At 42.9% G+C, this 14,147-nt stretch overlaps 1 protein-coding gene across 5 annotated transcripts in view; it reads left to right on the forward strand.

Annotated features, from left to right (window-relative positions):
- The first annotated feature begins 11,373 nt into the window (after positions 1-11,373).
- Positions 11,374-14,147, forward strand: part of ACACA (acetyl-CoA carboxylase alpha) — a 202,888-nt gene continuing 200,114 nt past the window's right edge. Inside the window, exon 1 of one of the 5 annotated variants that reach the window (XM_080923502.1) lies at positions 11,374-11,480. The gene's annotated coding sequence lies outside the window, so the exon portion shown is untranslated. Of the gene's footprint in view, positions 11,481-11,899; positions 12,026-12,163; positions 12,213-14,147 lie in introns of those variants that run through there. The other 4 variants (XM_080923501.1, XM_080923500.1, XM_080923498.1 and 1 more) reach the window with 4 other exon arrangements.

Genomic DNA, 14,147 nt, shown 5'->3' on the forward strand with positions numbered 1-14,147 from the left:
ATTAAAATCCTCCCCCAAGTGTATCTGTTAGCAAAGAGTATATAATTAATATTATGCTCTAAAGACATTTTTTAAGCGATCTTCCCATATAGTTTAGACTTTCTTGGTGTTCATTCTCTATACCTGGCTGACATTGACTCCTGATCTTCTTGCTTCTGCCTCATAAGATTGGAGATTATAAGTGTGTACTTCTAGGCCCCACTCTAAAGACTTCTTTATGGCATAGCTAGGTGAGATCATAAAGAAGAAAAGATCTAATTAGATACGTGTCAATGTCAGAGTCTCCGCCGTGTTCCTATCAACTGTAAATATGCCTCATTGAAGCCAACATGCACTTAGCTACGTATGAGAAAGTTCTGGAGGCTGGAACTCTTGATTTATGTGATTGATAATCTCATAAAGGGCTGGTTCAAAGGACTTTCCATAAGGGATTTTGTGATATGGTAATCAAATCACACATAGATTGCGCCCTGTGTTCTTACACATCAATACTGCTTGAAATCTGGCCAAACTAAGCATCAAAGTCTTGGTGGGGAAACGTTAATGGAAGGCAGATCTGTGAAGAACAACTTGTTGACTAAAACAGGGAAGGAGTAAAGGAAGCGCTGGGCGTTCAGGCCAGCAGCAAGTCTCTGGGCCTGCTGTCTTCCTCTGCCACAGTTGCTTGGTTCTCCTGCAGGAGAGCCCACTAAAAGGCTCCGTAGCTTTCCTGAGGTTTCACATCTCTGTTGACTGTTCCCTTACCCTGATCATTCGGATTTTCTACTCCCTATGGTGTTGACACATTCTCTGTAGCTGCCATGTGACAGTGCTGCCACCTTGCAGCAATGGAAGGAATGGATCTGAAGTCTTCTGTGTCATAGGTGGTGGAAAATCTCCTTTTTTCCCCCAAAGCAATCTCATGTATGGTCAAAGATGAAATTGCAATTTTCTTTTTTGAATTCTTGGACCAGTCTTCTTTTTCTCTTCGTGTGTGTGAGTGAGTGAGTGAGTGAGTATGTGTGTGTGTGTGTGTGTGTGTGTGTGTGTGTGTGTGTGTGTGTGTGTGTGTGTGCGCACATGTGTGCATGCGTTATTAGGGACTAAACCTACTCACGGATGCCCTGAAGTCAAAATGAATGTTTGAGTATGTGTGGAACAGAGATACAAACCTATAATGAAACCCAAATATCTAGTGGTAGAGATGATGTGACCTCTGGAAGAGAGTAGGATAGAAGGAATAAACAGTCAAAGTGGGCCTGGAAGAAGAACCAGAAGCCAGGAGGCCTTTAAAGGTTCTAGCTGAGGTCCAGTAATTCTTGAATTATTTCAAGCAAGTTCCTTAACATCTTTGTGCCTTCACTGCTTCGGTCCTTCTACCATGTGGATTCTGGGAATTGAACTGAGGTTGCCAAGCTTGGCAGTATGCCCCTTAACCTGCCGAGCCATCTCATCAGTCCTTTAAATGACTTATTTTTTAAGACAAGGTCAACCCAAAACTTGTGATAGTCTTACTTCAGTCTGTTGGGGAAAGGGGGATGTTGCTGACATAATCTACTATGCTCAGTTTAGGAATAACTACTATCTGATTCTTATTGCCACAGATGAGTTCTGCCTGTTTTAAAAATAATTTATTAAAAATTTTTGATTGGTCTCTTGCTTTCTCTCTCTTGCTCTCTTGTCTCTCCCCCCTTATCTCTCCTCTTCCCCTTCCCTTCCCCCCTCTCTCTCTATGTGCTCATGCTCAGCCTCTACTCCTCTACTTCCTCTCTTCTCTCTCTCTCTCTCTCTCTCTCTCTCTTTCTCTCTCTGCCTCTACTACCCTCTTAACTACCCCAGGACCTAAATAAACTCTATTCTATATTTAAAAAAAAAATCGGTTGGGGGCTGGTGAGATGGCTCAGCTGTTAAGAGCACTGACTGCTCTTCGAGAGGTCATGAGTTCAATTCTCAGCAACCACATGCTGGTGCACAACCATCTATAGGGGGATATGATGCCCCCTTCAAGCAGGCAGATATATATGCAGCAGAGCATTCATACATTAAATATTTAAATTAAAAAATTTTTTAATAATTTTAGGTTGGAATAAAAAGCAATGGGTTTCACTTTATCCTGGCAACCTTCATACATATGAATCATAAGAATTTGTTCTCACTCATTCCGATTTTGCCTCTTATTTATCATTTATCTCTCTCCCTCTCCCTCTCTCTCGAGTGGGTCTCATTATGTAGTCCCAACTGTCTTGCAATTCGGTATAAAGTCCAGCCTTCCAGACAAGACTCACAGAGGTCTGCCTGCCTCTGCATCCTGGAATTAAGGTCCTTTCACCACTCCTGGCCTTGCCTATTTTTTAAATTAGAAACTTAAGTATTCTCTTTTTGTTTATTTATAAGGTTTAAAAAAGTGTTGTTGTTGTTGTTGTTGTTGTTGTTGTTTTTAGTCAGGGGTTTCTCTACACATCCCTGACTATCCTGGAACTCATTATTTAGACCAGGGTGGCCTCAGAGGCCCTACTTGCTTCTTCCTCTTAAGAGCTGGGATTAAAGGCATGGACCGCCACACCTGTCTCTATCTAGTCTTTCTTTTCTTTTTCTTTCCTTTTTTTGGTTCAGTACTAATTTTAAAATTGATTCATAATATTTCATGTAGCAACTTTTTGTTTGTACTTACTGCTTTATAATATTCCAGTGTATGAATGTAGCACAGTTTAAACACTTTATTGTTGTAATATTCCTGGAACATATTTGAAGAGTTCCCAGGGTATAAATGAAAAGGCTGAAGCTGGGCTAAAGGTTTTGTAAGTTATGTTCAGCTTGACTATTATAGAATATTATTTTTCTAAGAAGTTGTTTTCAATAATAGTTCTATTCTTTTAAAGTTTTTATTATATTTATTCATTTAATGCGCAAGTATTTTGCCTGCATACACACACACACACACACACACACACACACACACACACACCAACCGCATGCATGCTTGGTGCCCTCAAAGGTCAAAAGAAAACATCCCTGGAACTGGAATCATGGATAGTGGTGATCTACCATTGGGTATTAGGAATCAAACTGTATCCTCTGCAAGAGCAACAAGTGCTCTAAACTACTGAGCCGTCTCCTCAGATCCCTGTCTCATATTCTTGACAGAAGGGTCAAAGAACTGTCTCAGTAGGACATAAAATGAGCCTGAAGATCCCATTGGTTGATCCTAAAACCTTATTAGATCATGGACATTTGCTCCTTCTTTCCAAGCAAAGGTAAGGGATTTATAATGCTGCTGGGTTATTTTTATACATGCTCTGCTATTCTGAATTAATACCATAGAGTTTAGCAACATGGAACTCCTGAATCAATAGGGCATCCATAGGGTAAGGTGTTCTGAGCAAGTGCTCTTTTCTGTGTGCCTCCTGTGTTCCAATCTCTGTACTAGGGCTTTGCATTTTGACTATTTCATCCAAATATCACCCTACAGTTGATTGTATGTATAGTCAAGGAAACAGACACAGAAAAGGAGCCACTTGTTCACAGTTTAATTAGCGACAAAGCTAATTAGTGACTGGCTCAGGATTTTAGGCCTGGTCTCTCTGATTAAAGAGCTCAAGGGTTTTTTTTTTTTTGTTTTTTTTTTTTTTGTTTTGTTTTGTTTTGTTTTGTTTTGGTTTTGTTTTTGTTTTTTGTGTCTTCTTTTACAAAAAAATCTATAGCACAAAAAAAGCTTCTCTTATCTTTGGTTTAGCTTCCCAAGAACCAGTTCTTCTTAGTTTGTACTGACCTTCTGTTTAAGAGCTTATGGGCACCTCACTCATTGATTTAGGCTACATTTCCCTTATATTTACTTTTGATTCTTATCATCCTTTGTGTTCATTAAGCTAATCAGTCGCATTGGCTCAGGAGGTCCACAGATGCACAGGATGCTGGCTTTCTACTGTACGTCTAGGCTATTTATCAAAAGTGGTTTTTCTTTAAAGACAGGGGCACTGAGATCCGGTTAAGAGCTAATAGAAGACAGGCATGATTAGCACTTGCTTGTCTTTCCTCTAGAGGTATAAGAAGTAGGAGGATGAAGAATTTGGGCTACCTCAGAGCTGGGGGGGGGGGGTCGGGAAAGACTGAAGGAATGAAAAGGATGAAAAGAAGTTGAGTATTGGATCAGTGTTTCTTGATAGTAAAGGCTGCAAATATGATGTCATTTTTATGATTCACTGTGCTTCACATGCAACAGCAGCAATGGGGTGTTGAGGGTATTTGAGGAAGACATATGCCTAGACATGCAGCAGGAAAATCTCAAGTCTGATATAGATGTGATAGAGATACCGGTAAAATCTAAACAGGATTAATGACAGGGAGAGATATAATTAGCCAGGAAGCCTTTCATGGTGTAGGAGAATGAGGTGTGTAGGTTGTAAGGCAGCGTAACACAAGGTCAGAATCCCAGGACTAAGCAACAATTAAATATATCAACCTATTTTCCTGCCTTTAAGTAAAAGGTCTTTAACATTTTTCCAGGTGTTTGATCTTGAGGTATGGGTATATATGCATGTATATGTATGCACATTATAACACACACACACACACACACACACACACACACACACACACCATACCCTGAGTACAAGTCTCATGCAAGAAAAAACTAATGTAGGGCTGCCTAAAATACAAGTAGGACCTGGAAGTGTTTGGGATTGGATAAAGAGGGGGCAGGGAGAGCTGAAATGCCATGTGAAAACCCACATAGCCTGTGGAACCCCTGGTGTCCATGTGAAAACACCGTGGGCAGTCTCCAGTATAAACACTGTCCTTCATTGTGCAATGGAACCTTGCCTTTCGACACCAGGACTGGTCTTATAAAGAGGCCTCCCTGAGGAGATTTTCTGACCTTATGGTGTGAGGTTCGAAAGACTCTAAACTCTGGACAAACCTGAATGCTTGACCAGGGCAAAGGGATTGGTGTTTAGATAAGGCCTTTGTGCCTTTTATTTTACAACTGGAGCCACAGTTTTTGGCAAGGGGCTGGATTTCTTGAATTCTGATTATCAATAGAGCTGCTAAGTAGCTTACTGGAGGCTTTGCCTCCCAAAGGCAAAGTGAAGACTGATAGGCAGAGATCAAGAGCACAGTGGCCTCTCAGGTACGGTGCTAATCTATCTGTCTTTCTTCTTCCTTCCTTCCTGTCTGTCTTTCTTTCTTCTTCTTCCTTCCTTCCTGTCTTTCTTCTCTTCCTCTTCCTTCTTTCTTCTTTTTTGGTTCTTTGTTGCTTTTGTTTAGTTTTTTTTTGTTTTTGTTTTTTGTTTTTTTTGTTTTTTTTTTGAGACAGGGTTTCTCTGTGTAGCCCTGGCTGTCCTGGAACTCTCCAAATTCAGATATTTGCCTACCACTGCCTCCCAAGTGCTGGCTGGCATTAAAGGCCTGTGACATGCCTGCTTAGTGCTAATCTTTATTTCAATCAATAAAGCAGTAACTAGTATCTATGCCTGGCCTTATATTAAACTGTAGGATGCTATCTTCAGTGTGCCTACAAAATTACAGAAGAATTAAAATAGTGTGCCTAGTGCTGCTAGGATGCTGCTGCTAGGATGCATAGGAAAGATAGAAATGGAAGTTGGGGAAGAGATAGCATCCAAGAGAAAATAAGACTTTCTTTTTTCAAATTCATTTTTATTTTATGTTCATTGGTGTTTTGCCTGCATGTATGAATATGTGTGTGTTGGAGGGGGTGTCTCAGAAGCCCTGGAACTGGAGTTACAGACAGTTGTGAGCTGCTATGTAGGTGCTGGGAATTGAACCTGGATCCTTAGGAAGAGCAGCCAGTGCTCTTAACCACTGGGCCATCTCTCCAGCCCCAAAACTTTCAAGGACTAAAAGTTTTTTTAAAAGAGGAATTAGAAATCTGACAGCAGAGGAAAGGTATAAGAACAGTTATGGCAAATGCTAGAAGCCAGATCAGACTGTGAATATTGGGGGTCACTCCAAAATAATACTTTGATTTTGTTTTATATTATTCAGGGTCTCACTATGTAGCCCTGGCTGAACTCAAACCCTTTGTGAAGATTAGCTTGCCTTCAAACTTGTGACCCTGCTACTGCCTCCAGAGTGCTGGGATTACCAATTTTTTCCAACCATACCCAGCTAATTGCTGGGAATTTTACCTGAGGCTGCATTTCCTTTAAGGCATTTTCTTTCCTTCTCCTCCCTTTTGTGGATCTGGGATTAAACCCAGGGCCTCCTGCATGCTAGGAAGTGCTTTACTGCTGAGCTTAACCAGGTACTCACTCTTTCCTTCTTTAATTCAACCCAAGCCTGACATGAAGATTGTTATCTTAGAAATGCAGGTGTTGGAGACATTGCTGTTCAGCAAGACACTCTAGCAGCAGATAGGAACAATAATGCCAAATACTAAACTTGTATTGTCAAACTTCAGTGTGAACAATTGCCAGATTTCCTTTTTAAAAGAGTCTATACTTTTCTTTTAAAAAAAATACATACATACATACATACATACATACATACATACATATATACATAAATGTGTGTTGTTTGTGTGTGCATGTGGGTATGAGCATGACATGGTGCTGATATGGAAGTCAGATAACTTGTGGGAGGCTGTTCTAATTCTATTTTCCAACATGTGGGACCTGGGGATCAAACCCAGGTCATCATGATTCATGCCAAGTACTTTCACAGGTTGAGCCATCTTGCTGCAGCAGGAATCTACACTTTAAACAAGCACTCCAGTGTTCCTAGTACAGGCAGCCAGTCGACCATACTGGCTTGAGAAATACTGCTCTAATCTTAAGCAGAAATGACTGCCAAATGGAACTATATGGAAAATGCTAATATACTATTTAGATATATATGTGTTTTTATCTACTTTTAAGAATTTACCCTCTCACCCATGCCCTTTACTAATGTACATGGATATTGTCTAAGGGGTGAGATACAGATACTGTTTGGGAGTGCTAGTTTTAGCTAGGCAGTGGTGACACATGCCTTTAATCCCAGCACTCAGGAGGTAGAGGTAGGGGGATCTCTGAGTTTGAGATTATCCTGGTCTACAGAGCAAGTTCTAGGACAGTCAGCTTGACACAGAGAAACCCAGTAACAAAAACACAACAAAACAAAACAACAACAAAAAGGAGTGCTATTTTTGTCTTCCCAAATAGATTGTAATCATTGTAGAGGCAAGGATCTCTCAGACTTTTCTCACATAAGCAAAGAGATCAACAAATGTAGCCAGGATGCTTAGGATCACCCTGATACCTCTACACAACTTCATTTTTAATAGTTTTGTTTTGGAGTCTAGTTTTGTTTCATGTAGTCTAGCTAGTCTCAAGGCTGCTATATAACCAAAGATTGTCTTGAATCCTCCTGTTTCAGCCTCCAGTATGCTTAGATTACAGGCATGTACTGTGCTTAGTTTCCTTTTCTTAAAATAAACTTTCATTTATTCATGCTCAATTTATTCCTGTGTCATAAATTTTTGTCTCTTCAGTTTCTTCTGGGGAATAATTTGTTCTTTCTCAGTGAGGCTTGTTGCATTGTGCCAGGGGAGTCATGTGTAGGGTAATCTGGCCATGAGCTCTGTAAAGTTGTTGCTTCATTGTAGACTCTTGGTTCACCTGTGTATGACTAGAGTCTAGAGTACCTACATCTAAACCCTTAAGTTCACAGTCTCTGCATTTTTCAGCATGTACAACAACAACAACAAAAAAATCAATCTTTTTGAGCTACACTCTTTTTCCTGTCCCACTGTTTGGTCTGGATGACCTACCGACTCGACCATTATACAGCTAGAAGGGCACATATTGCTTCTTTAAAGTGATATGTTTCAGGTATTTGATGGCTTTTGGAATATGTATATCCTGATGGCCTGGACAGTTTCACCTTCTTAAAGTGAAAACAATGATTTGAACTTCTTGATTTGCATGCTTTTGGAGGGTTTTCTGGGTCAAGAGAGTAGTGAACCGTTTTCACATGTCACCTCAGACCATTTACAGAAAGAGCTGGCTTCTTTACACAATCTTTTTTTTTTTTTTTTTTTTTTTTTTTAAGAATTATTTACATCCTGGCTGTCTTCAGACACAGGAGGGCATCAGATCCCATTACAGATGGTTGTGAGCCACCATGTGGTTGCTGGGAATTGAACTCAGGACCTTTGGAAGAGCAGTCAGTGCTCTTAACCACTAAGCCATCATCTTTCCAGCCCCTAGACAATCTTTTTTTAAAAAATAATTTTTTATGTGCATGAGTGTTTTCCTTGTGTGTTTGTTGTGTACCACATGTGTACCTGGTACCTGAAGAGGCCAGAAGAGGGTGTCAGAACTGGATATGTTCAGTGTCTAGAGGATCTAGTGTTCCCTGGAACTGGAATTAGAGTATGTGAGCCACCCACATGTGTACTAGGACTTGAACCCAGGTCTTCTGGAAGAGTGGTCAGTGCTGCTGAGCTATCTCTCCATCTCTCTTATGTAGAGTCATAACTTTAAAAAAAGCCTGGAAGCCTTGTATTCTTTTAGAGCTCTCAAGACAAAATACCACACCATGGAAACAATATAGAATTCTTCACATTTTTTTTTAAAGAGGCTAGAAGTCCATAATCAAAATGTTAACAGTGTTTATTTCATTCTGAAATTTTTCTTCTAGGCTTAGCAATATCTTCTCTGTCTTCAAAGGGTCTGTCTATCTGTATCTTAACATCCATCTGTTTGATTGCAACAGTCACATTTTACTCATGTCTATTCTAAATAACCATGTTTTAATTTAATGATATCTTTAGGGACCCCACCTCCACAGTATCTTGAGGTACTGTAGATTAGGACTTGAGCATTGCATTTTGGGGATATAATTCAGCCCAGAAAAGACCTCTAGTCCAGCTTCTAGAATGTGTACTCACCCCTCATCTCTTCCACCTGTTAGTCTTGTAGAGTATGTTTTCTCCACCCTTTGGCTTTCTTCCTCCACCTCTTACAGACACACAACTTGTGTGGCAAGGGCTCATGGAGACCAGCTTTACAAAGCCTACAGTAGGTTGGGCAGGTCTTGGCCTGTTCTAAACAGCACAACACTCAGGAGTGGTTTCAGCTCCAGGATTTACTGTCTCACAGACACAGCCCTTTGCCGGTTCTCTGCTTGGGGGTCTTAGTATTTGATAGCAGATTCTTGGTCTTGGGCTATCCTAACACATTCTTGGTTTATCTTTTCTGTAGCTTTTTGTTTTGTGTCTTTCTTCAGTCTCCTGAGGCCAGGCTAGGTACAAACTTGAAGGCCTGATTTTCTTGCCTCTGCCACGTAAGTGTACTCTTACTGCTTTTTCATTATGCCTTACCTTGAGTAGTTTATTTTTATTTTTTGACATTTCTTTGTGCATGTGTATGAGTGTGGACATTTTCATACCCCAGTGTACACGTGAACTTTGCTCACTTTTCTCCTTTTACCATGTGGGTTGGGACAGTACTTAGGTCCTCAGGCTTGGTGGCAAACTCCTTTACCTGCTAAGTCAACTCACTGGACCTCCAGAGAGCAGGACTATTTGAGGGTGGAACCCAGGGTCATTCACATGTGACGCAAATAGTTACACTCCACAGTCAAGTTTTTAAGATTAAGCCCATTATTGTGGTATTCCTAAAGCTGACAAACAGCAACACCATTAAGAATCCTAGGGATAGAGACTTTACCATTTAAAAGGTAAGAGTAAGAGGCAACTTCAAGATTTTAATTCTTTTTTTTTTGATGAAATTATATTTTATTAATTTTACAAAGAATACAAGTAAAAAAGTCTTGTACTATTCACAAGGTTGATTGCTCAGAAACTTGAAGCAGTCATTCATAATGTCAGGACTGACTGAACTTAGCTAAAGGATTTTAATTCTTTTTACTTGGTCACTTCTTCATGCTGGCGTCAGAGAGCACTACTGTGGAGAGGCAAAGCTTCCCCGATTATTCTTAGTCAGTAAGTCGAACGTCTTGTTAAACCAGAAAGTCTTGCTCAATTATCTTTTTTTTTTTTTTTTAAAAAAAGCTTTGAATTTCCTTTGTTCAGCTGACATTTATCCCAATGACACAGTTACCGTTAAAATATAGGTCACTGTTTTGTAAAATCTGTGAATCCCACAATTTGTTTCTAATCCTTATTACTTCAAAAGTTAGTGGGTAAATTCTTGGAGAAGCTGCCACCTAATGGCAATGAGGGATCCCATTGTTTTTGTTGACCAATCTTAATATCTTCCTGTTGTAGCTTCCATACAAGAATGTGTTTCCTGGGGTGTGGCTTTCCACCTTTTCCACTTTTTGCCCTTGGCACTGAACTACTTTCTGGCCAGTGTCCTCTTCTGCACCTCTCCTGGTTTTCATCACTGGCTTGTGTAGGATTGGGAAAAGAACTCTGGGTGCTCCTCAGAATTCTTGCAATAGGTTAGAATTCACCCCATTCTTGTCGAAAGGATTTCCCTTCGGGGCCACGGCATCTATGCCCATCGGTTGTGTTGTGTTGGGAAGTCTTCCAATCACCATTAATCTTCAATACACACTGCCATGAAAATCTTGCTGTGAAGTGATACAACTAGAGAGATTTGTTGACTTCACCTCAAAAGGATTGGAGCAACCCTAGTAAAGGATGTAAAGCAATCGAAGAAGTCAGAACTCCCTGGCACTTACTATTGAGGGCATGCACGAGATTGCTGTCCTTTGTACCCTGCCTTACCCACCAAACTTTCTGTACTAACACTTCTCTTCAGAAATACTCCATGATCCAGCATCAGCAGCTCCTTTTGAGGTAGGCTGGGGAGCTAACCAAAAGGGCTGGTGATGGATTAGTTGAACTGGCTAGCCTGCACTAATCTGAAGGCAGTGGACAGGAATGGCACGGACCTCATTTGAGTGTCAGGATTAGCAATGCTACGGTTCATTTAGGGCCAGCACCGCACCTCCTGGCTCCCCTGGGTTCCCTTCCCGCGCTCGCCAGCAGGTCCTTGCAGGGAGTTTCAAGCGGAACCACGGCTTCCACTCCGCTCTCCGCCGGGAGGTGGAGCCGTTGGGCTGGCCCCAAGCCCGCCCAGGCAGAAGGGGCACTCACCACGTCCCAGACCCGCCCGCCCTCGCACCGCTCGGCCCCGAATGGCAGAGCGGCGCTCGGACCATCGGCATCGCCTCACGTCGCCCCGCCCCGCGCCGCGCGCCCATTGGTTGACGCCTCCCCGAGCCCGCTCCTCGCCCCCTCCCCCTGGCGCCCAGACCTCGCGGCTGCCCGGAGAGGGGTCGGAGGTGAACGGCCTGGAGTAACCCCGGACGCTCGTGGACCTAATGGGGCTGGGCGGCTGAGGTGGGCGGCCGGGAGGGGGCGGGCCGGGGGCGGGGCAGTCCGCCGAAGGCCCGCCCTCCTCGGCCCCGGTGCTGTGCCGGCCTGCCGAGCGCCTGTCAGCCATCGCCGAGCCGCCGGCGTCGCCTCCCGCCCAGCACACCTCGGCGCAGGGACTCAGGAACCGTCGGTCCCTGCGTGCGGCCAGCCTGAGGTGAGGCGAGGGCCGCAGCGCAATCCGGAGCGGCCCGGGCCGTGGAGGGGCAGCCGGCAGGGGGCGGCCTCCCAGCCTCCGCCGGCACGCGGTGGGGCTCCATCCCATGCAGACCCCGGGCCGGGCTGCCGAGTCCTTTCCTCAGCTCCGCGGCCTCCAAGTCCCTTTACCCGAGCTTCCTGTGGAGGGCTCTGGGGTCCGGCGGCTTGCGGGCCGAGACCCCGGAACCTGGGAGGAGTACCGCTCAGGGCCCTTAGGGTGGAACCAGTGTGTCTGCCCGGTGCTTGCTGCCTACTTGCGGGTCCGATTCTTCGCGTCGGATCCTGGGCTCCGAGAGGGAGAAGACCACGTGGGAGGCGGGTGTTGAGGGTTGGGTCTGGTTGCACGGAAAGTCTTGTTCCTCTCTTGCCGAGAGAGGTGTTGGGCTCAGAGGCGCGGGCTGCTGTGGCACTCACTGTGCCTTTGTATCGCGGGGAGAGCCCGGGCCAGGCAGGCTGTCCCTTTGCCAGTTCCTGCTCGAGGATTTGAGGGTTTCTATGAGGGACGTAAGTAGTAAAAACGTGCTTACCAGTTCTTAACTCTCCCTTTGGGGTTCGCCTTGCTAATTTAGGGCAGCTTTTGGAGATAAGACGTGAGAAGGTGATAGAAAGCTAAAGATTTCAGAGGAAAATGTGAGTGGAGATTCTGCCTACATCTGGGCCGATATGTATATAGTTTGGATTTGGGAATCCGGTAAGTGGACATTTCCAATAAGCTTTAAAAATCAGGAGTTTCACGTAGGCCTTGTGGGTTCTTATAGAAGCACTCAAGAGTATAGCTGATCAGAGGAAATAATTTTAGATGGTTTTGTTAGGAGATTTAAGACAAATCAAAAGGCTCTAGGATTTCCTGAATCCGTGTCTGCATAAACAGTGTTTCAATAACTTCCCACTGCAGAATAAATCTAATAACCTGGCCTTCACTCTCAGAAGTTATTCTCTCTTGACTTTTCTGTTTCATTTTCCCCTCTAATTCTACAGTTCAGGCTGGGAAGTATGCTTTCCTTGGTTACATAGTTTCTTCTCTCTTGGGGATAGGAAACCCCTAATTTGTTGCTTCGTGAATAGGGGTGCCCTTGACATCTGTCTTGGGATTTTTTTTTTCTTTTGTTTGTTTATTGGACAAACACTTTTTGGGAAAGCGTTGTTGTTTAACAGAGTAGGATTTTTGTTCGTTTGTTTTGTTTTTTAGCAGTGTAAGTAGTAGGTGCTTACTTGCTGCAAAGTAGCATGTTTCTTTCCACTTCTTTGGCTTCAGTTTCTTTCTAAATACTTAACAGGAGTATTGATGTGACCCCAATGATCATTAGCAAAATCTGTGGGTTGGGAAGATGTCAACAGTAAAATACTAATTTCTGAAACTGCCTGCACTTAGTGTTGTAGAGGTTTTGCTTGTGACTTACCAGAGAAATACATCAAAGAAAAGATTAAGTCGTTTTCAAAATGGGAGGGGAAGTTGGGAAATAATAAATTTATACATCAGACCATGAATAGGTAATATCAAAGAATTGTCATTGTGAAAGCTAGCCTTGGAGAACTCTAAAGTGCTGTGAACAAGTTCAGGCGTAGAGCACTTCTCAGCTAGTAAGTAGGAAGTTTTTACCTGTCACACAGACCGGTTTAACTGTTCTGAAGCCAGTGTTTGGAGGGTCTTCATACATGTAGCCTTGAACTTGGAATTCTCCTATCTCAGTGTCTCAAGAATCGTAGGCTTGTGCCAACATACTCTGCTCTGTTCTTTCCCCATCCCCTTCCATCCTGAGATATGGTTTCTCCATGTAGTCTATAGCTTGGCTGTCCTGGAACTTTGCCAACCAGGCTGGCCTTGAACTTAGAAATCTGCCTGTCTCTGCCTTCCAAGTGCTGGTATTATAGTGCTCTTCTATACCTAGCTTTTTCTTTACCCTTTCCTTTTTTATTGCTTTACACATTTATTTGGTTGTGTGTGTGTGTGTGGTCATGTGTAGAGGTCTGAGGATGACCTTTGGGAATGGGTTTGAACTCAGGATGTTAGGCTCCATAAATCGCTTTTACTCCAAGAGTCATCTTCCTTACTTCTATTAAAAAAGAAAACAAAAAAACCTTTTATTTATTTATTTATTTATTTATTTATTGTGGGAAATATAAGTATGCCTGCCATGTGGAAGTCAGAAGACAGTCTGAGATCTGTTTTCTTTTATATCATGTGAGCCTTGGGGATTAAACGCAGATCATCAGTTCAATAACAGTCCCCTTTACCAGCTGAGCTACCTTCTGGGATTACAGGTGTGTGCCACCATTCTTGTTTTTTACGTGTGTGTGTGTGTGTGTGTGTGTGTGTGTGTGTGTGTGTGTGTTTGTGTGTAAGCATGAACTCTTATGCAAGCTTACATAAAGTCAGAAGACAATTTATGAGAGTTGGTTCTCTCCTTTCTCTCCTACCATATGGGTTCCTGACAAGTGCCTTTATGTGCTGAGCTCCTTGTCCTTAATATCTTTTTATGCTGGGGATTGAACCCAGAACTTTTCGGATGTTAAGCAGGCAGGTACATCACCAACTTAGCATCCTCAACCCCACTGTACCTTTCTTTAAAATAGGCATGTCCACATACCTAGCCCCCAGTCCACTTGAGTCCCTGGGTTTCTGTGA

This window comes from Micromys minutus, assembly GCF_963924665.1.
Source record: "Micromys minutus genome assembly, chromosome: 10".
Taxonomy (NCBI): domain Eukaryota; kingdom Metazoa; phylum Chordata; class Mammalia; order Rodentia; family Muridae; genus Micromys; species Micromys minutus.